The 22903-nt window shown below is 40.4% G+C and overlaps 1 long non-coding RNA gene across 1 annotated transcript in view; it reads left to right on the top strand.

Moving 5' to 3' along the window:
- The first annotated feature begins 1098 nt into the window (after positions 1–1098).
- Positions 1099–22903, top strand: part of LOC109547619 (uncharacterized) — a 63933-nt gene continuing 42128 nt past the window's right edge. Inside the window, exons 1-3 of the long non-coding RNA XR_012327773.1 lie at positions 1099–4554; positions 4720–4770; positions 10201–10283. This is a non-coding gene — a long non-coding RNA (uncharacterized lncRNA). The remainder of the gene's footprint in view (positions 4555–4719; positions 4771–10200; positions 10284–22903) is intronic.

Raw genomic sequence — 22903 nt, forward strand, 5'->3', positions numbered from 1 at the left:
CTGACGACCACGTGCAGCTCTATGTCCCTCAGGGCACAGCAGCATCAGAGCCCAGGCCCAACGGGGAGGTATTGGAAACTGACATGGAATCTACAATCATCCCTGAGAATTTCAAATGTAGTTTGGTTTGGCTGGATGTGACCTGAAAAGCAAGTGAAAACTAGACCACGCTTTGTCCCTATTCTCTTTTCTTCATTGTTCATTTCCTGCTAAAATTTCCAGTTCTGCTAGTAACTTTCTGTGTATTTTCAGTCACCAGTTTAGAGATCTCATATCACAGTTCAAGCAGGAGCCATTGAAACAACTTAGAAGGGAAAGTGTAAATCTTTTCCCAGAAAGAGACCTATTTATAATTTTCTTTCTTGAAAATATTTAAGGGCTTATTTACGCTTTTGGATTCCTTTCTTCTGATGTGCATTTTTATATCACTCTTAGCAGATGGTATCAGGTCCAAGGCAATCTCTTTCTCCAGCTACCCCCAGGAGGCAAGCAAATAGGTACTGAATCACACTTAAAGTTACCCACACCCTGGCTTTCTTAAGTCTTTTACTCATTACTATGATTTAACAATGAGGAAATGAGATAAATCCTAGTCCAAGCATATAGCAGCGTGTACACCAAGATGAACAGAGTGGACTTATCAAGGTATCAAGTCCTCAAACGCACAGAGCATCACAGAGAAGAATCTCTAATTGTTCTTCCAAGGAGGTGAGGGTCTGAAACCAAGAAGGAATCCTTGACTAGTTCAGGGATGGGGAGAATAAAGGTAAGCTCAACTCACAAATGTAGTGCAACTACTGGGACTCGAGATTTATTTTTCTATCAAGTAGAATTTAGACCTGTTACATTTCTTATAATAGTTTATTGCACTGAGATATCAGTTTAGCTCAGATCCAGAAACGTAGAGAGTAGGTTGATTGTTTTCAAAATAATTACTTCATAATTTTTCTCACATCGTCTTTGTTCCCAGGTGATAAACGTATTTCTGACAGAAACCTGTATTTCATCTTTGAATCTCCAATCGCCTGGCACAGAACTAGACAGACAGTAAGTGCTACAAAAGGTTTGTTGAATGGATGCACGACTAAGGCAAATATCAAGGTAAAATTCCAAGAACGTGAAGCCAGATGACCTTAAAGCCTCATTTACCGTCTATACTTCCATCCTAAGACAAAGCTCACGTGGTCTGTGGTCCTGCTTTTGTCTCCATCACTAACCCCACCCCTACCACAGCACACATAGAACAAAACCAAAAGAAGTTGAAAGATAAAGTTTATTAAGACACAGATAAAAAGAGTCTGAAATTTGACTGAATTGATCAGCTGGATTAAATAAAATAGGCAATATAGTAAACACCGATACAACAGTGAAACAGCAACTTACTCTCTAGACTATAATTTTACTGCTTCCTCCGTGTTGTAAAATGATGTTTCTCAAACTGTGACTGAGGCCATCAATGGCTAAAGACATCAGGGTAAGGGTTGCAGTGGGCTTTTTAAAAAACTCACGGAAGAGCAGTGAACTGTGGTCAAGAGGTAAAAGGAGATTGGGAGTTTGGGGTTGACAGGTACACACCGCTGTACTGACAATAGATAACCGACAAGACCTACCATATAGCACAGGGAACTCTGCTCAGTACTCTGGAATAACCTAAATGGGAAAAGAATTTGGAAAAGAACAGATACATGTATATGTAGAACTGAATCACTTTGCTGTACACCTGAAACTAACACAACACTGTTTGTTAGTCAACTATGCTCCAATATAAAATAAAAAATTTTTAAAAAGAGGTAAAAGGAGAAAATTCATGAAACTTGATCCATTTCTATATTTGTAAGTGACTAGGTCATGATCACATGATCCCTAGGTTTGAAAAACCCGGATATGGAGGAATGATAAAATAAATGATGCTTTTAGAGTTAGGAAACTTACATTTTTTCTAGATAAAAGACACAGGAGTTTTCTGCCTGGTCATCTTCGGCAGACCACAGCTAAGCTCTGACAACTTGCTAGCAGACCGATTCTGTGAAATCACTGACTTGGTGTGACTATCGGCATAGCCTCACCATATAGAAATCACCGCCGGGCTTCCCTGGTGGCGCAGTGGTTGAGGGCCCACCTGCCGCTGCAGGGAACGCAGGTTCGTGCCCCGGTCCGGGAAGATCCCACATGCCGCGGAGCGGCTGGGCCCGTGAGCCATGGCCGCTGAGCCTGCGCATCCAGAGCCTGTGCTCCGCAACGGGAGAGGCCACAGTGAGAGGCCCGCGTACCGCAAAAAAAAAGTCACTGCCTTTCGGGTGGCATTTTTTAAAAATACTGTAAAACATCGCTAGTTGCAGGAAGGTCAGGCTGATTCAATCCTTTCACAGAAAAGCCTGTTCTGTTAAAAGATCACATGAAAAGAAAAGCACCTTCGTTCCATTCTCACCCCTTGGCTCTCGGCTGGCAGGGGGAGGCTTAGTGCACCTGTTAAGCGCTTCACAGAATCGCGTGGAAGTGACTGCCAGAGGCACACTGCTGGTTTGAATGCAGATCGTGGCCGGAATGGCTTAACAAGAATTCATTGACCTTTGCTGCCAAAAATGTTCATTCATTACCCTTCATTTTCTTAGAAGACCCATTTTCACATAGCTTGCTATTAAATATGCTCTGTCTGCGTTTCCTTTATGATTTTGTTATTTATGTTAATAGTATTTAGTCGGTATACATGTACTTGTTCGTTCATTCATTCATTCACCTTCATTGAATTTTGACAATGTTCCAAGTTCTGTGTTTAGATGCCAGGGAATAAGGAGGCATGGTTTCTGCCTGTTAGGAATTTCGCAGTTCAGTGGGGAAGAAAGACGAGCGGATGAATCGTTACAGTAGAGTGTGGTGAGTTTCTTGATAGGGTGCTATGACATTGCTGAGAAGGGATATTAAGATTAGACCAGGTTGGGCTTCCCTGGTGGTGCAGTGGTTGAGGGTCTGCCTGCCGACGCAGGGGACATGGGTTCGTGCCCCGGTCTGGGAAGATCCCACATGCCGCGGAGTGGCTGGGCCCGTGAGCCATGGCCGCTGAGCCTGCGCGTCCGGAGCCTGTGCTCCGCAACGGGAGAGGCCACAGCAGTGAGAGGCCCGCATACCGCAAAATAAAATAAAATAAAATAAGATTAGACCAGGCGTCAGGGAAAGTTACCCTGAACAGATGATAACTGAGTTGAGAACTGAAGGATGAAGAGTTGCTAGCCATGTGAAGAAGCAGATAATCGATGGGGTTCAAGGTGGTGGAGTGGCCAAAGGAAGACCAGAAGGGTCAGACCATTTAGAATATACCCCGCCCAAGAAGTCACCCTCAGGCCACCTTCTCACAATGGCCTGCTAACTGGTTTCCTTGACTCCAGTTTCCCTACTGTTTATCCTGCACTCCACGAGCAATTTAAGATCTCAAGGCTCTGTTTTCATCTAATTATTTCCCTCAGGGATGGAAGATAAATGTTATTCTAACAGCTAAGATCTCCCCCAACCATCGGCCCATGTCTCTTTCTAACCTGTCTCCTCCTATTCTCACGTATGAATTATAGTCATCACTGATGCTGGTTCCTTGACTGCCCTTATTTCTGTTCTTTCCTCACATTCAATTAACCTAAACCTTGCATCAGAGAATGTAGAGATAATTAAATATGTCAATTCTTTACCCTCTTCCTAGCTAAAATTTTGGCTGTGTCTGTACCCAACCCCTAGTTCCATCCCTTTTGTTTCAGGGGAAAAGACATATTTTCTCCTTCATCTTTCTGACCTTTACTATATGTGCTCCTATGGATTTGTTCTCTCTCTCCCCCTCTCTCTGTGTTTTACTAGGTGATTTCATCCATATCTGTGGCTTCAGTTACTACTCAATGACTGACGAATCCAGAAGCAATGTCTAGCCAAGACTTACCACCTAAGATCCCAGTCTGCATCTGCAGCTGCCCACTAGACCCACAACCTTATTCTAGGAAACACTGAGACTGGAATTAGTCCTACTCTTCAGCTTGAAGGAAATCATTTTAATTACGTGGAAATCGATTCATCAACTTTTATTCATGCAATAATAAATGGTTAGGCTTCCCTGGTAGCTCCGTGGTTAAGAATCTGCCTGCCAACGCAGGGGACACGGGTTTGAGCCCTTGTCCGGGAAGATCCCACATGCCGCGGAGCAACTAAGCCCGTGTGCCACAACTACTTAGCCTGCGCTCTATAGCCCGCGAGCCACAGCTACTGAGCCCATGCGCCACAACTAATGAAGCCCACGTGCCTAGAGCCTGTGCTCCGCAGCAAGAGAAGCCAATGCAATGAGAAGCCCACGCACCTCAACGAAGAGTAGAGCCCGCTCGCCGCAACTAGAGAAAGCCCGTGCGCATCAACAAAGACCCAGCACAGCCAAAAATAAATAAATAAATTTTATAAATATATAAATAAATGGCCATCAATGCCAGTGGAGTCCTGAGATCCAAGAATATGTGCTGTACACACTTTTCAGTCTCATGGAATCCTCCTCTGGGTGGTGGTGTGATTGTTATTTTCACTTGACAGGTAAGTCATTAGTATTTGAGAGGTAAAGTTATAATTTCCTCCAGGCCAAAGGGCTCCTACTTAACAAATCCAGTTACAAACAGATGTCTAAGTATACTTCAAAATTCTGCTTTTAAATACCTCATATACTGCTTTCAAATAAAAATGCTTTTTTTTTTTTTAAAGCATTGTGCAGTAACCTGTGTTCATCTCATTCATCTCATCTCATCACAACAGGTAAATATGTTGTTTATTCTCCTGTTTTGCCAACTAGAAGCTAGAAGGCAAGGAACATGAGGAGAAGCTCTCAAATTAAGTGTGTTCACACAGTGAATGGCAGATCCAGGAATTAAATTCACACGTAGTAGTGCACGTTACATCACATAGTGAAACAGCACAGGCTACCAAAGTGGAATCGTAAAAATCAGACTCTTGCTTCTGAATATGTATTTCAAACTTCAATAAAGTTTGAAGACTGTCTACAATATTGATATTAAACTATTATTTACTGTCTTTTTACTAAACTCATATAGAAGCAGGAACTAGTAATTCTCAAAGTCGCTAATGAAGCTTGCCTTTCTCTTTTTAGTATCATTCTAAAATGAGCATCCTTAGGAATTATTCTCTTTTCATACATTATGACGCTACCACTCATTTGTGATCTGTTATCTGTGATGACAAAATGAACTATTACTGCACAGTTTGTTTTTTTCCCTAGAATGAGAGCTTATTGCTGAGACAGCTCCCACGAACAGGCAGATAACACAGGCTTCAAATGACAGAAAGAGCAAAACCCAACATATAAAATGCCTTACAAACTTAAGCAAGAAAGATAATTTTTTTCCTGAATAATAGAAGGTCATGAAAAGAAACAGTATTATGTTGATTGCTTAAGGTCAATCTAGAGACATGGGATTTTATCCTTGCGGACAAAGATCTCTACCCTGATCCTATGAACTCTCTCACCGGGTCGTAGTAAAAGAAGTCTTATCCCATGTTGTTGACAAATCAAAAAAAACACACAAAAAAATCTCTATAAAGAAGTAATGCTAAGTGACAGAGTAAACAGGAAGAAGATAAAATGATAAATGTTAAAGTTGATAAACTCTTGAGGTGATGGATGTTAAAATTTATGGAAAATTTCCTAGTTCTTTTCAAAGACCAATACAAAGTGGTACGATTTCTCAATTTTCCCCCAGAAGTGATAGACTTAAGAAACATAGGTAGTAGCAAATATAAGCTTTCATCAGTATTTGTACCACTTTTGTTCCCAAAGAAAACATTGTTACAATTCCCTAATTGAGAGTCCCTGGCTGACTTCACTCTTGGTTGGTAATTGGGACTCTGCCACAGGCCAATAGCTCCTGACAGACAGCTTCTGCTGTTGAAGGAGTGACCCCTGGTACAGAGCTGGACATCTGACAGGTTCTCACAAACACATTTCAGTACAGCTTCGTAGTTAGCTCCCTGGCTTTGTCTAAATACATCGTGTAACCAAATCATCCTTAGATACGAAGTTCTGTGCTCCTGACTCTTTCTCATTTTAAAGTCATGTCTCCCTGTCTTGACTGTGGGTCACGTGGTCTCACTGTGCTGTATGCAATACCGTGTTAGCCATTTGAAATGTGATTTAAGGAGAGGTGATAAAATCTTCCTTGAAAGCTGTTCTTGCGTCTCTTCTCAGAAATATTGAATTTAGATACTGATTGATAAATAAGAAAGTCCCAGTGTCCTGTCTGAAGTAGTTTGGGACCCAGAACTGAAAGAAAATTTGTGAAAAGTGTTGTAGTATGCACTTAGGTAACAATTGATTGAAATACATCTTTCTAAAACCCTTATCACATCAAATTAAATTTGAAATGTAAGCATTCAATTTCACAAAAGCTCAAGTTTTTCCTTTTAAAAATTATCTCTAATAATTTATTATGACTTAATATCCAAAATGTCAGTCATGATGATATGCCCTTGGAATCTCTAATACTTACATTTAGAAAACAATTATCTGCTCAATAGTTATGGTCTTTAGAAAAAATGTGAGCCCTCACATATAAAATAATTATCCCACAAAACCTGTACACCTTGGGTTAGCGATTATTATGTTTTAAAGACGTTTGATTCATTTGGGAATCTGATTAATGGGATAAACCTATCCTTAGAAAGGTTCTCCTTTGAATTCCTACTTTTTTTTTTTTAAGTCAAGTTCCATGGGCTAATCAGTGTTTAAACCTTTATCTACCCATCCTTTGGTCATTCAGTTGTGGTTCTGCTAAGCAGCCATTGCTCTTACCAGCCATGGAGAACCATCCTTTAAGAGGTCTCTCTTTACTGCCTCAGAATAAAGAAAGCTGACACAAGTCTGGAGGTATCTCTCTGTAGCCTGCGTGATAACATTACAACAAAAGGCCATCCTAAAATATAGAGTACACAGTCCATTTCTAGCCTAGAAAGATGAATTCTTTTGAGAAGTTCAAACTAGCCTTGCCATTAGCTACTAGTACAGTTAATAACAGGATTTATTCACATTTAGCTCATCAAAGCAAAATGGTGACTACTGTTTATTGAGAACCATTTATGTTATGAGTGCTTCCTATATATCATCTGGGATTTCCAAGACATTCCATCAGAGTAGTTGGTATCATACCTATTTCATAGATGGGGAGCTAGGCTCTGAAAGGTCTAAGTAACTCACTCAAAATCACAGTTCGTAACTGTTTGAGATAGGATTTACTCCCAGGACCATGATGTTACAAAGGCCAGTCTCAAAAGCATCCTGATAACTTGACAGTATTTGAGAGGTGGCTAAATGGTTGTCTTAGGCAGGGTTTTCCATGCAGTTATGGAGGCTGGCAAGTCCGAAATCTACAGAGCAGGCCAGCAGGATAGAAACTCAAGGAAAAGTTAATGTTTCAGTCTTACATCCAAAGGCAGTCTGGAGACAGAATTCGTTCTTCCCTAGGGGACCTCAGCCTTTTCTCATAAGACCTTTAACTGGATGAAGCCTACCCAGATTTTGAAGAATAATCTGCTTTATTCAAAGTCAACTGACTTAATGTTAATTTCATTCAAAAACTACCTTCACAGTAACATCTAGACTGCTGTTTAACAAAGAACTGGGTACCGTGGTCTAGCCACGTTGACATGTAAAATTAACCACCACAATGATCATTAGACAGGAATGTAGTAAAGTGTCAGGTATCTGATCGGTGATTGACAGTTTCAGGGCCTTTCTGAGGTTCCATGAGTTTGTTATTCTACCCATGAGGCAAAATGCAGGTGATATGAATGATTACAACCAAGCCAGGAGACATGTCCTCAAGGAGTTCACCATCAAATAAGAGAATCACCAGGAACACAGAAAAACCCCATTAAAGATGAAGTTCATGAAGTGGCTTTCTTGATTCTTATAAATAGATAGTGGGCCCTTGCCAATGTGTTTTGGTCTTGACCTCTTTCCTGAGCCGCAGTGGCTGACCAGTTCTCAGGATAAGGAAGCAGAGATCAGAAAGGTCAATATCATTAGTCAACAGGACTGGGCCTGAACTGAGATGTGTTATCTGACTCCCGGTCCTTTTCCTGCTGTCTTGGCTTCTGCTTCTACTTTATCAGTCCAGTGCAGTTGGATTAACTGAATGATTCTGGGCGTGAAATCAAAATTTGTGTATAAGTCTGCCCTGGACTTCTAGTTGAATCCAGAGCTATTTAAACATTCTTGACCAAATAGTGACCCTCTTGTTTTAGGCTGTGTGCTTTTATTGCACGTTCAGTTTCAGGAGAAGAGTATGGGGAGTGGATAGTGAGGAAGGAAGAACTTGCGAAGAGAAGGTCGACTGTACAGACTCTGGTGTGACGGATGCTGCCATCATAGGACCTTCATGTCCATGATCTAACCTTGACCTGTGATGCTCCCATGGAAGAGGGTTTTGCTTGTTGCTTGGGACCCCTTGATGAGACCCAAACCTGGGAGTAACCCTGCAAGCATTTCAAGTATCAAGTCAGTTTTTAGCAAATATGATGAATATGCTCCCCCATCCTGGCCTGATCCAAAATTATTCTTCCAAGAAGTCTCAGCCCAGTGGCTGGAAAATAAATGATCCTCTTTTATTCCTAACCAGATTTATTGTGCCACTTGGTTTACAGTCACTTCTTCTTGCTAAAGATCCCAAATCATGACCTGAAGAACAGCAGCAAAATTTTATTAGTAAGACTTTTAATAAACATTTTAAATGTACTTTTAAAATAAGACATTAAAAATCAAGCCAGTCTTCTGAAAAATAAATCAGCCCCCAGCACCTTAGTGTTTCCAATGTAAAGATAAGATTTCAAAAACCAACTTACTTAAAAATCCGAACAGAAACTTCACACCTGCAGATCATCTTAGAAATGTGCAAAATGCAGACACATTTTTAACAAATATAGAAATAACATCCACACATTAGAAATAGAAACTGAGAAACATGAAATCTTACAAACTTGCAATAAACTTTAGAGATGAAAAAATTATATGGCCCCCAAAAGAACAGATCGGTGACTTTTTATCATTCTAATGCTAAGATGAGAAGACATTTACTATCTTTTCTAACACATTAATTTTTACATGAAGACATTTCAAAAATCCCTTGACTGAAAATATAAATTTAAAACATTAAAGATTTTTCTTAGGAAGGAGGTTTTGCTTTTGCAAAACTTGAATGCTGACGTTAATTGCATTAATTCCATGACATTATCCTATTTTATATTAACCTGCTCCTAACCTCTGACCTCATAACCATCACGGCGATTATAAGAGAATTGTTGAGCACCCAAGTGTAGTTAGCAAGAAATAATTAGAAAGCAATATATGATCAAGTATTAAGTAGTGTGTTAAAGTCTCTGAATGCAGCAGCCGTTTAGTTGAAGAGAGGCCAGTGGGAACAACCGGGGGAAATCATGGTAAATTCAGAATCTTCACAAAGGAAATGAAGTGTGCGTTGGATTCAACTGGCATATATAGATACAGCAACAAACTTCGTGTTCGTTAGGCTTTCAGTAAATAACAAGTGGAAAAAATGTTTTTTCAGTTTTTCAAAGTCGTATGTGTATTTTATGGTTTGGTAATGCTAACCTAAGGATTAATACTATGATCACTCAAATAAAATTTAAGGGAAAGCAGTAAATAATTTTCAGTACTTCTTCATTAGCCGGAAACTTTAAAACACCAGCTAGTCAGCAATCTGTTTTTATTACCCAGATGTCCTTTATCTTGCTCCCATTTTTCATCCCCCTTGTCTTGCCCCGAGGCTGGCCCACCATACAGCTCCAGCGGGCAGTGTTCTCTCATGTTCCAGTGGGTGGTGCCCTTGGACTCCCTTGAGTGGAGCCCCTGGGGCAATCCTGGGGAACTGATTCTCGTCCTTATCATTCCTTTTATCTGGTCACCTCCTTTCTGATGTTTTTCCATTCAAATCCACCTCCTAAACGGACACAATAATTATTTTCTAAAATTCGAATCTGACAGTTCTAATTCCTTATGTCACTCATTCCTTCCTTCATTTATTGATTCATCAAAAAAGTACCAAATTCCCCAGTACTCACAGTTTTTTATAAGAACCAGTGTACCTCTCAAAATTTTAAACTGCATGTCATAGCTTTTTTACTTCATTTCAACAAATATTTGATTATTATGTATAGGAACCATAGCCGATCCAGGAACACTCAGAACCTTCTTGTTGGGACCACCCCACCTCTCCAGACGCCCAGCTGTTCTTCACCTGGTAGGTGAAGAATTTTCACTTTTTAAGAATTTTCAGCTATTTCCTGTAAGCTGCTAGGCTGTTGTCTGACTCACAGCTTTAACATCTGCTATTACTTCTGCCTGAAGTTTCTTTTCTGTCTTTTCATCCGTCATGACCCACTAAAACATCTATGAAGCCAAATTACAGGAGGGCAGGGGTTCTTTTAAAATTTTTTTTTATTAAAAAATTTTTAATTAGATTTTAAAATTTTTTATTTATTATTTTTAATTTTTTAGTTGAAAAAAGTTTTTTTAAGAAGTTCTTGTTCTTTGTTCCCTGAGATATTAAAAACACCTAGAACAGTGCTTGGCACATAGTAGACACTCAATGAATCTTTGTTGAGAGAGAAACCTTCAAGATGGCAGAGGTGGGCTTCCCTGGTGGCGCAGTGGTTGAGAGTCCGCCTGCCAATGCAGGGGACAAGGGTTCATGCCCCGGTCTGGAAAGATCCCACATGCCGCGGAGCGGCTAGGCCCGTGAGCCATGGCCACTGAGCCCGCGTGTCCGGAGCCTGTGCTCCGCAACGGGAGAGGCCACAACAGTGAGAGGCCTGCGTACCGCAACAACAACAACAAAAAAAGATGGCAGAGGAGTAAGACATGGAGATCACCTTCCTCCCCACAAATATATCAGAAATACATCTACATGTGGAACAACTCCTACAGAACACCTACTGAACATTGGCAGAAGACCTCAGACCTCCCAAAAGGCAAGAAACTTCCCAGGTACCTGGGTAGGGCAAAAAAAAAAGGAAAACAGAGAGAATAGGGCGGGGACTTGAACCAGTGGGAGGGAGCTGTGAAGGAGGAAAGGTTTCCACACACTAGGAAGGCCCTTCATGGATGGAGACTGTGGGTGGCAGAGGGGGGGAGCTTCGGAGCCACGGAGGAGAGCGCAGCAACAGGGGTGTGGAGGGCAAAGCAGAGAGATTCCCACACAGAGGATTGGTGCCGACCAGCACTCACCAGCCCAGGAGGCTTGTCTGCTCACCTGCTGGGGGGGTAGAGGCTGGGAGCTGAGGTTCGGGCTTTGGAGGTCCAACACCAGGGAGAGGACTGGGGTTGGCTGCGTGAACACAGCCTGAAGGGGGTTAGTGCACCACAGCTAGCCGGGAGGGAGTCCAGGAAAAAGTCTGGACCTGCCTAAGAGGCAAGAGACCATTGTTTCGGGGTGCGCGAGGAGAGGGGATTCTGAGCACACTTAAATGAGCTCCAGAGATGGGCACAAGCCACGGCTATCAGTGTGGACACCAAAGACAGGCGTGAAATGCTAAGGCTGCTGCTGCAGCCACCAAGAAGCCTGTGTGCAAGCACAGGTCACTCTCCACACCTCCCCTCCTGGGAGTCGGTGCAGCCTGCCACTGCCAGGTCCTGCGATCCAGGGACAACTTCCCCAGAAGACACGCGGCGTGCCTCAAGCTGATGCAACATCACGCCAGCATCTACTGCCGCAGGGTCACCCCTCATTCCATACCCCTCCCTCTCCCCGGCCTGAGTGAGCCAGAGCCCCCTAATCAGCTGCTCCTTTAACCGCGTCCTGTCTGAGTGAAGAACAGATGCCGTCAGGCGACCTACATGCAGAGTCAGGGCCAAATCCAAAGCTGAACCCCAGGAGCTGTGTGAACAAAGAAGAGAAAGGGAACTCTCTCCCAGCAGCCTCAGGAGCAGCGGATTAAATCTCCACAATCAACTTGATGTACCCTGCATCTGTGGAATACCTAAATAGACAACGAATCATCCCAAAATTGACATGGTGGACTTTGGGAGCAACTGTAGACTTGGGGTTTGCTTTCGGCATCTAATTTGTTTCTGGTTTTATGTTTATCTTAGTTTAGTATTTAGAGTTTATTATCATTGGTAGATTTGTTTATTCATTTGATTGCTCTCTTCCTTTTTTATATATATATAGATATATTTTTTTTTTCCTTTTTCTCTTTTTGTGAATGTGTATGTGTATGCTTCTTTGTGTGATTTTGTCTGTATAGCTTTTCTTTCACATTGGTCCTAGGGTTCTGTCTGACTATTTTGGTTTTTGTGGGGTTTTTTGTATAGTTTTTAGCACTTGTTATCATTGGTGGATTTGTATTATGCTTTGGTTGCTGTCTTCTTTCTTTTTATTTTTAATTTTTTTATTTTTAATTTTTTTTTATTTTAACAACTATTTCTTTCTTTCTTTCTTTCTTTCTCTCTTTCTCTCTTTCTCTCTTTCTCCCTTCTCTTCTGAGCCGTGTGGCTGACAGGGACTTGGTGTTCCGGCCAGGTGTCAGGACACTGCTTCTGAGGTGGGAGACTGAGTTCAGGACATTGGTCCACCAGAGACCTTCCAGCTCCACATAGTCACAAATGGCAAATGCTCTCCCAGAGATCTCCATCTCAATGCTAAAACCCAGCTCCTCTCAATGACCAGCAAGCTACAGTGCTGGACATCCTATACCAAACAACTAGCAAGACAGGAACACAACCCCACCCATTAGCAGAGAGGCTGCCTAAAATCATAATAAGTCCACAGACACCCCAAAACACACCACCAGACGTGGACCTGCCCACCAGAAAGACAAGATCCAGCCTCACCCACAGAACACAGGCACCAGTCCTCTCCACCAGAAAGCCTACAAAACCCACTGAACCAACCTTAGCCACTGGGTACAGACACCAAAAACAATGGGAAATACGAACCTGCAGCCTGCAAAAAGGAGACCCCAAACACAGTAAGATAAACAAAATGAGAAGACAGAAAAACACACAGCAGATGAAGGAGCAAGATAAAAACCCACCAGACCTAACAAAGGACAAGGAAATAGGCAGTCTACCTGAAAAAGAATTCAGAGTAATGATAGTAAAGATGATCCAAAATCCTGGAAATAGAATGGAGAAAATACAAGAAACGTTTAACAAGGAGCTAGAAGAACTAAACAGCAAACAAACAATGATAAGCAACACAAAAAATGAAATTAAAAATTCCCTGGAAGGAATCAATAGCAGAATAACTGAGGCAGAAGAACAGATAAGTGACCTGGAAGTTAAAATAGTGCAAATAACTACCACAGAGCAGAATAAAGGAAAAAGAATGAAAAGAATTGAGGACAGTCTCAGAGACCTCTGGGACAACACTTAACACACCAACATTCAAATTATAGGGGTCCCAGAAGAAGAAGAGAAAAAGAAAGGGACTGAGAAAATATTTGAAGAGATTAGAGTTGAAAACTCCCTAATATGGGAAAGGAAATAGTCAAGCCCAGGAAGCACAGAGAGTCCCATACAGGAAAAATCCAAGGAGAAACATGCCAAGACACATATTAATCAAACTATCAAAAATTAAATACAAAGAAAAAATATTAAAAGCAGCAAGGGAAAACCAACATATAACATACAAGGCAATCCCCATAAAGTTAACAGCTGATCTTTCAGCAGAAACTCTACAAGCCAGAAGGGAGTGGAAGGACATAATTAAAGTGATGAAAGGGAAAAACCTACAACCAAGATTACTCTACCCAGCTAGGATCTCATTCAGATTTGATGGAGAAATTTAAACCTTTACAGACAAGCAAAAGCTAAGAGAATTCAGCATCACCAAACCAGCTTTACAACAAATGCTAAAGGAACTTCTCTAGGCAGGAAACATAAGAGAAGTAAAAGACCCCCAAACAATTAAGAAAATGGTAATAGGAACATACATATTGATAACTACCTTAAATGTAAATGGATGAAATGCTCCCACCAAAAGACACAGACTGGCTGAAGGGATACAAAAACAAGACCTGTATATATGCTGTCTACAAGAGACCCACTTCAGACCTAGGGACACATACAGACTGAAAGTGAGGGGATGTAAAAAGATATTCCAAGCAAATGGAAATCAAAAGAAAGCTGAAGTTGTAATTCTCATATCAGAAAAAATAGACTTTAAAATAAAGACTATTACAAGTGACAAAGAAGCACACTATGTAATAATCAAGGAATCAATCCAAGAAGAAGATATAACAATTATAAATATATATGCACCCAACATAGGAGCACCTCAATACATAAGGCAAATGCTAATGGCCATAAAAGGAGAAAACGACAGTAACACAAACATAGTAAGGGACTTTAACACCCCACTTTCACCAAAGGACTGATCATCCCAAATGAAAATAGATAAGGAAACACAAGCTTTAAATGATACATTAATCAAGATGGACTTAATTGATATTTATAGGACATTCCATGCAAAAACAACAGAATACACTTTCTTCTCAAGTGCTCATGGAACATTCTCCAGGATAGATCATATCTTGGGTCACAAATCAAGCCTTGGTAAATTTAAGAAAATTAAATCATATCAAGTATCTTTTGTTACCCCAACACTATGAGACTAGATACCAATTACAGGGAAAAAATCTGGAAAAAGTACAAACACATGGAGGCTAAACAATACACTACTAAATAACTAAGAGATCACTGAAGATATCAAAGAGGAAATCAAAAAATACCTAGAAACACATGACAGTGAAAACACAACGACAAAAAACCGATGTGATGCAGCAAAAGCAGTTCTAAGAGGGACGTTTATAGCAATACAATCCTACCTCAAGAAACAAACATCTCAAATAAACAATCTAACCTTACACCAAAAGCAGTTAGAGAAAGAAGAACCAAAAAACCCCAAAGTTAGCAGAAGGAAATAAATCATAAAGATCACATCAGAAATAAATGAAAAAGAAATAAAGGAAACAATAGCAAAGATCAATAAAACTAAAAACTGGTTCTTTGAGAAGATCAACAAAATTGGTAAACCATTAGTCAGACTCATCAAGAAAAAAAGGGGAAAGACTCAAATCAATAGAATTAAAAATGAAAAAGAAGTAACAACTGACACTGCAGAAATACAAAGGATCATGAGAGATTACTACAAGCAACTATATGCCAATAAAATGGACAACCTTGAAGAAATGGACAAATTCTTATAAAAGCAGAACCTTCTGAGACTGAACCAGGAAGAAATGGAAAATATAAACAGACCAATCACAAGCACTGAAATTGAAACTGTGATTAAAAATCTTCCAACAAACAAAAGCCCAGGACCAGATGGCTTCACAGGCGAATTCTATCTAACATTTAGAGAAGAGCTAACACCTATCCTTCTCAAACTCTTCCAAAATATAGCAGAGGGAGGAACACTCCCAAAGTCATTCTACGAGGCCACCATCACCCTGATACCAAAACCAGACAAAAATGTCACAAAGAAAGAAAATGACAGACCAATATCACTGATGAACATAGATGCAAAAATTCTCAACAAAATACTAGCAAACAGACTCCAACAGCACATTAAAAGGATCATCCACCATGATCAACTGGGGTTTCTCCCAGGAATGCAAGGATTCTTCAATATGCACAAATCAATCAATGTGATAAACCATATTAACAAACTGAAGGAGAAAAGCCATATGATAATCCCAATAGATGCAGAAAAAGCTTTTTACAAAATTCAACACCCATTTAAGATAAAAAAATCCTCCAGAAAGTAGGCATTGAGAGAACTTACCTCAACATAATAAAGGCCATATATGACAAACCCACAGCCAACATCGTCCTCAATGGTGAAAAACTGAAACCATTTCTTATAAGATCAGGAACAAGACAAGGTTTTCCACGCTCACCACTATTATTCAACATAGTTTTGGAATTTTTAGCCACAGCAATCAGAGAAGAAAAAGAAATAAAAGCAATCCAAATTGGAAAAGAAGAAGTAAGGCTGTCACTCTTTGCAGATGACATGGTACTATACATTAGAGAATCTTAAAGATGCTACCAGAAAACTACTAGAGCTAATCAATGAATTTGCTAAAGTAGCAGGATACAAAATTAATGCACAGGAAGCTCTTGCATTCCTATACACTAATGATGAAAAATCTGAAAGAGAAATTAAGGAAACACTCCCATTTACCACAGCAACAAAAAGAATAAAATACCTAGGAATAAGCGTACCTAAGGAGACAAAAGACCTGTATGCAGAAAATTATGACACTGATGAAAGAAATTAAAGATGATACAAACAGATGGAGAGATATACCATGTGCTTGGATTCGAAGAATCAACATTGTGAAAACGACTATACTACCCAAAGCAATCTGTAGATTCAATGCAATCCCTATCAAACTACCAATGGCATTTTTCACAGAACTAGACAAAAATTTCACAATTTGTATGGAAGCACAAAAGACCTCGAATAGCCAAAGCAATCTTGAGAAAGAAAAACGGAGCTGGAGGAATCAGGCTCCTGGACTTCAGAATATACTACAAAGCTACAGTCATCAAGACAGTGTGGTACTGGCACAAAAACAGAAATATAGATCAATGGAACAAGATAGAAAGCCCAGAGATAAACCCATGCACATATAGTCACCTTATCTTTGATGAAGGAGGCAAGAATATACAATGGAGAAAAGACAGCCTCTTCAATAAGTGGTGCTGGGAAAACTGGACAGCTACATGTAAAAGAATGAAATTAGAACACTTCCTAACACCATACACAAAAATAAACTCAAAATGGTTTAAAGACCTAAATGTAAGGCCAGACACTATCAAACTCTTAGAGGAAAACATAGGCAGAACACTCTTTGACATAAATCACGGCAAGATCCAATTGACTCACCTCCTAGAGAAATGGAAATAAAATAAAAAAGAAACAAATGGGACCTAATGAAGCTTAAAAGCTTTCGCACAGCAAAGGAAACCATAAACAAGAGGAAAGACAACCCTCAGAATGGGAGAAAATATTTGCAAACGAAGCAACTGACAAAGAATCTCCAAAATATATAAGCAGCTCATGCAGCTCAATATCAAAAAAACAAACAACCCAATCCAAAAATGGGCAGAAGACCTAGATAGACATTTCTCCAAAGAAGATATACAGATTGCCAACAAACACATGAACGGTTGCTCAACATCACTGATCATTAGAGGAATGCAAATCAAAACTACAATGAGGTATCACCTCACACCAGTCAGAATGGCCATCATAAAAAGTCTATAAACAATAAATGCTGGAGAGGGTGTGGAGAAAAGGGAACCCTCTTGCATAGTTGGTGGGAATGTATATTGATACAGACACTATGGAGAACAGTATGGAGCGTCCTTAAAAAACTAAAAATAGAACTACCATACGACCCAGCAATCCCACTACTGGGCATATACCCTGAGAAAACCATAATTCAAAAAGAGTCATGTACCACAATATTCACTGCAGCACTATGTACAATAGCCAGGACATGGAGGCAACCTAAGTGTCCATCGACAGATGAATGGATAAAGAAGATGTGGTACATGTATACAATGGAATATTACTGATGTAATGTTATACCATGAAAAGAAATATTACAGCAATAAAAAGAAACGAAATTGAGTTATTTGTAATGAGATGGATGGTCCTAGAGACTGTATTACAGAGTTAAGTAAGTCAGAAAGGGAAAAACAAATACTGTATGCTAACACATATGTATGGAATCTAAAAAAAAAAAAAACAATGGTTCTGAAGAACCTAGCAGCAGCACAGGAATAAAAATGCAGACCTACTAGAGAATGGACTTGAGGACATGGGGAGGGAGAGGGGTAAGCTGGGACGAAGTGAGAGAGTGGCATGGATATATATACACTCCCAAATGTAAAATAGATAGCTAGTGGGAAGCAGCCACATAGCACAGGGAGATCAGCTCGGTGCTTTGTGACCACCTAGAGGGGTGGGATAAGGAGGGTGGGATGAAGACACAAGAGGGAGTAGATATGGGGATATATGTATATGTATAGCTGATTCACTTTGTTATAAAGCAGAAACTAACACACCATTGTAAAGCAATTATACTCCAATAAAGATGTAAAAAAAAAAAACTTTGTTAAATGTGTGAATGAATGAATATATGAATGAAGGCCCAGCTCATATAGCTTCTCCTGGGCAGCACTGGGAGTTTTTGTTTTTTGTTTTTTTTTTTTTCAGTACGCAGGCCTCTCACTGTTGTGGCCTCTCCCATCGCGGAGCACAGGCTCCAGACGCGCAGGCTCAGCGGCCATGGCTCACGGGGCCAGCCGCTCCGCAGCATGACCAGGGCACGAACCCGTGTCCCCTGCATCGGCAGGCGGACTCTCAACCACTGCGCTACCAGGGAAGCCCCCACACTGGGAGTTTTTTAAAGCAAACACTCCAACAGCTACTGACGTTGGGGAGGTGTTTCAGGGGACACTGGGGACTTCCTGTGACAGACTTTTCCAGTGATTCCTCAAGCATCGCCTGAGGAATCACTCCGGAAAGAAGGAGGAAACGGCAAACATTTGGAAATGGAGTCTGGAAAGTTATGCCTATCCCGTAAGAATTTTCCCTTCTTATGTTCACTTGATTTTACTCATCTGTGACTCAGCTTCTGATGAATCACTCAAAGCACGTTTATCCTCTGTAAGTGGGATGTACACAGGTGAAATTAAATGGACACATGAGGAAAGCATGAAACGAACCTGTAAGAACAATGTCAGGAAAGGCTCAAACCCATGACAAACGAAGTTCATGAGAAATGCTAGAAAAAAATACAGTTTTTTTTTCTTTGTTTGTTTGTTTGAAGCAACAAGAACAAAGAAGGCATGGGCCTTTGGGAAATATGATGTCATGTTGACCAAAAGCTGAACTGTGCGATTCCCATATGGCTTTGGTGCCTTCAACTCTGAGGATGGTCCCAGAGTGCAAAGGGTAGGGCAGCTCTGATGAGGAAAAAACAAAACCAAGTCAGCTGCAAAGAATATTTAAACAAAACCAGTCAGTTTCAACATATTCAAATCTCTCTGTACATGAGCATTACATCTGAATGGGTTCAATAAACATGTGTAATCTCAGAAAAACTTTATAATTTTAAAAAAATATATGGATTCTATGAGGTTTTTTTTTTCCTTTTTTTTTTTTTTTTGGCTGGAGAATGGCAAATAGTACAAATCTTCTGGAATTTCCAGAAACTATAGACTTTTGTGAATTGTGGCCAAAATATACAATTAACTCTTTTCAGTGGATTGTCTGTGAGTATTTAGAAAAGAATCTGGTGATTGTGCGTTCACTAAAAACATGTCAAGCTAGACCCAAGCAATTTAACATTTTTTGTTAGGGTTACTAGGCACGTGTTTCATATGTGCCAGATGCAGTCGACAGTTACTCTCGGATCATCGCAACTGTGATACTGAAATGTTGAAGGAACGGGAGATTTGGGGACTAACCCAGATTTACAACATCAGGATGCCATCTGCTGTTTAATTGTCTGAGGCTGCCACGGAGTTCAAAAGTTCAACATGCCCCTGACTTGAGATCCATCTTTCTCAAGATGTTTATTAGTAACTCAAATGAAGGCATAAAAGACAGGCAAATCTATTTTAGGAAGACAAATATATTTGAGGGATATTTGATATACTGTACTTCATGCACTGTGATACTTGTTATTCCTTTCGGAGTATCTGGGGTGCAGAATAAAGGCGTGTTTGGGGGCTTCCATCCAATTAACCATGCTAGGTGACATGTGACATGTATGATTTCTGAAACTTCGAACTACTTCCGATATGATATAGCTCTTTAGATATTAATAAGATTTTTCCTTATATTGTGACATTTCATGGACTAGATTATGATCTGTAGATGAGAGACCATCTTTATGGCCGTTACAACCATGACGAGCATTGCTAAACCTTTGCACACCTGCCTCTCGGTGGGCTCCACTAGATGCTGTGTAAAATTGGCTTGCACAGTCTCTGGGTCTTTGTCATGTGTCACAGCCAAGCTTTGATAGGATTTTCATGAAGAGGAAGCTGACACGTACAGAAACAATATTCAAATATAGGACTCGGTAGAAACTTTTTTTTAGGGTTTACTTCTATTAGTGAAAGACATGCTGTAGAACTCAGTAAGGATGCACCGTGGGGTTGCAGGTTTAGGAGAAATGAAACATCAAAACAGAAGGAAAAGGAACTGATCCTACTTCTCAGAAGGACAAGAATGTGATTCTGAAGTAAAATTTCAGCAGAATGAAAAGCATATACGCTGGAATTGAGACCCAATTCTGGAATCACCTCCTGTGAATTTGTAACCCTAGGCCTCAGCTTTCTCATCAGGTACACAGAGAACACCGTGTAACATCATGGGAAGAATAATAACGTAATTGGTATAGCATTTATAGAGGTTTAGAAAGTGCCGCCACATGCATTACCAACTGGATACAATAACCACATGAAGGATTATTGTAAATCCCTGTTTTGCACATGAGGAAACAGATGCTTGGGGAATTTGAGGGCCTTGCCGGGAACTGTGACCAAGCTGCTCTCATGTGTCGGCATCAGGACTGAGGCCCAGGAACGCTGGGCAGCCTGGGCTTCACTCTCCAATCCCTGCTCAACCACCAGCAGATCAGGTTCTTGACAAGACAGGTTGCTTCCCAAACCACCAAGTTCCTTCCTTCTGAAAAAAGGGGGTTGAGGAGGATAACATTCCTACAGCCAAGTCATTCAGTCATTTCTTTTTTAACGTCTTTATTGGAGTAGAATTGCTTTGCAATGCTGTTTTACTTTCTGCTGTATAACAAAGTGAATCAGCTATATGTATACATATATCCCCATATCTCCTCCCTCTTGGGGCTCCCTCCCACCCCTCGAGGTGGTCACAAAGCACAGAGCTGATCTCCCTGTGCTATGCGGCTGCTTCCCACTAGCTATCTATTTTACATTTGGGAGTGTATATATGTCCATGCCACTCTCTCACTTCGTCCCAGCTTACCCTGCCCCCTCCCCGTGTCCTCAAGTCCATTCTCTACGTCTGCATCTTTACTCCTGTCCTGCCCCTAGGTTCATCAGAACCTTTTTTTTTTATATTCCATATATATGTGTTAGCATACGGTATTTGCTTTTCTCTTTCTGACTTACTTCACTCTGTATGACAGACTCTAGGTCCATCCACCTCACTACAAATAACTCAATTTTGTTTCTTTTTATGGCTGAATAATATTCTATTGTATAAATGTGCCACATCTTCTTTATCCATTCATCTGTTGATGGACACTTAGGTTGCTTCTGTGTCCTGGCTATTGTAAATAGAGCTGCAATGACCATTGTGGTACATGACTCTTTCTGAATTATGGCTTTCTCAGGGTATATGCCCAGTAGTGGGATTGCTGTGTCATATGGTAGTTCTATTTTTAGATTTTTAAGGAACCTCCATACTGTTCTCTATAGTGGCTGTATCAATTTACATTCCCACCAACTGTGCAAGAGGGTTCCCTTTTCTCCACACCCTCTCCAGCATTTATTGTTTGTAGATTTTTTTAAAAATTTATTTGGTTTTGGCTGCATTGGGTCTTTGTTGCTGTACAAAGGCTTCTCATTGCGGTGGCTTCCCCCGTTGCAGAGCACGGGCTCCAAGGGCGCGGGCCTCAGCAGTCGTGGCACACGGGCTCAGCTACTCCGCGGCATGTGGGATCCTCCCAGACCAGGGATCGAACCCGCATCCCCTGCACCGGCAGGCGAATTCTCAACCACTGCACCACCAGGGAAGTCCCTGTTTGTAGATTTTTTGATGATGGCGATACTGACTGGTGTGAGGTGATACCTTATTGTACTTTTGATTTGCATTTCTCTAATGATTAGTGATGTTGAGCATCTTTTCATGTGCTTCTTGGCCATCTGTTTGTCTTTGGAGAAATGTCTGTTTAGGTCTTCAGCCCATTTTTGGATTGGGTTGTTTGTTTTTTTAATATTGAGCTACATGAGCTGTTTATATATTTTGGAGATTAATCCTTTGTCCGTTGATTCGTTTGCAAATATTTTCTCCCATTCTGAGGGTTGTCTTTTCATCTTGTTTATGGTTTCCTTTGCTGTGCAAGAGCTTTGAAGTTTCATTAGGTCCCATTTGTTTATTTTTGTTTTTATTTCCATTACTCTAGGAGTGGATCAAAAAATATCTTGCTGTGATTTATGTCAAAGAGTGTTCTTCCTATGTTTTCCTCTAAGAGTTTTATAGTGACAGGTCTTACATTTAGGTTTCAAATCCATTTTGAGTTTATTTTTGTGTACAGTGTTAGGGAGTGTTCTAATTTCATTCTTTTACATGTAGCTGTCCAGTTTTCCCAGCACCACTTATTGAAGAGACTGTCTTTTCTCCATTGTATATCCTTGCCTCCTTTGTCATAGATTAGTTGACCATAGGTGTGTGGGTTTATCTCTGGGCTTTCTATCTTGTTCCATTGATCTATATTTCTGTTTTTGTGCCAGTACCATATTGTCTTGATTACTGTAGCTTTGTAGTATAGTCTGAAGTCAGGGAGTCTGATTCCTCCCACTCCGTTTTTTTCCCTCAAGACTGCTTTGGCTATTCAGGGTCTTTTGTGTCTCCATACGAATTTTAAGATTTTTGTTCTAGTTCTGTAAAAAATGTCATTGGTAATTTGGTAGTGATTGCATTGAATCTGTAGATTGCTTTGGGTAGTATAGTCATTTTCACAATATTGATTCTTCCAATCCAAGAACATGGTATATCTCTCCATCTTTTGGTATCATCTTTAATATCTTTCATCAGTGTCTTGTAGTTTTCGGCATACAGGTCTTTCG

The sequence above is a fragment of the Tursiops truncatus genome, chromosome 18 (assembly GCF_011762595.2).
Source record: "Tursiops truncatus isolate mTurTru1 chromosome 18, mTurTru1.mat.Y, whole genome shotgun sequence".
NCBI classification, from domain to species: Eukaryota; Metazoa; Chordata; class Mammalia; order Artiodactyla; family Delphinidae; genus Tursiops; species Tursiops truncatus.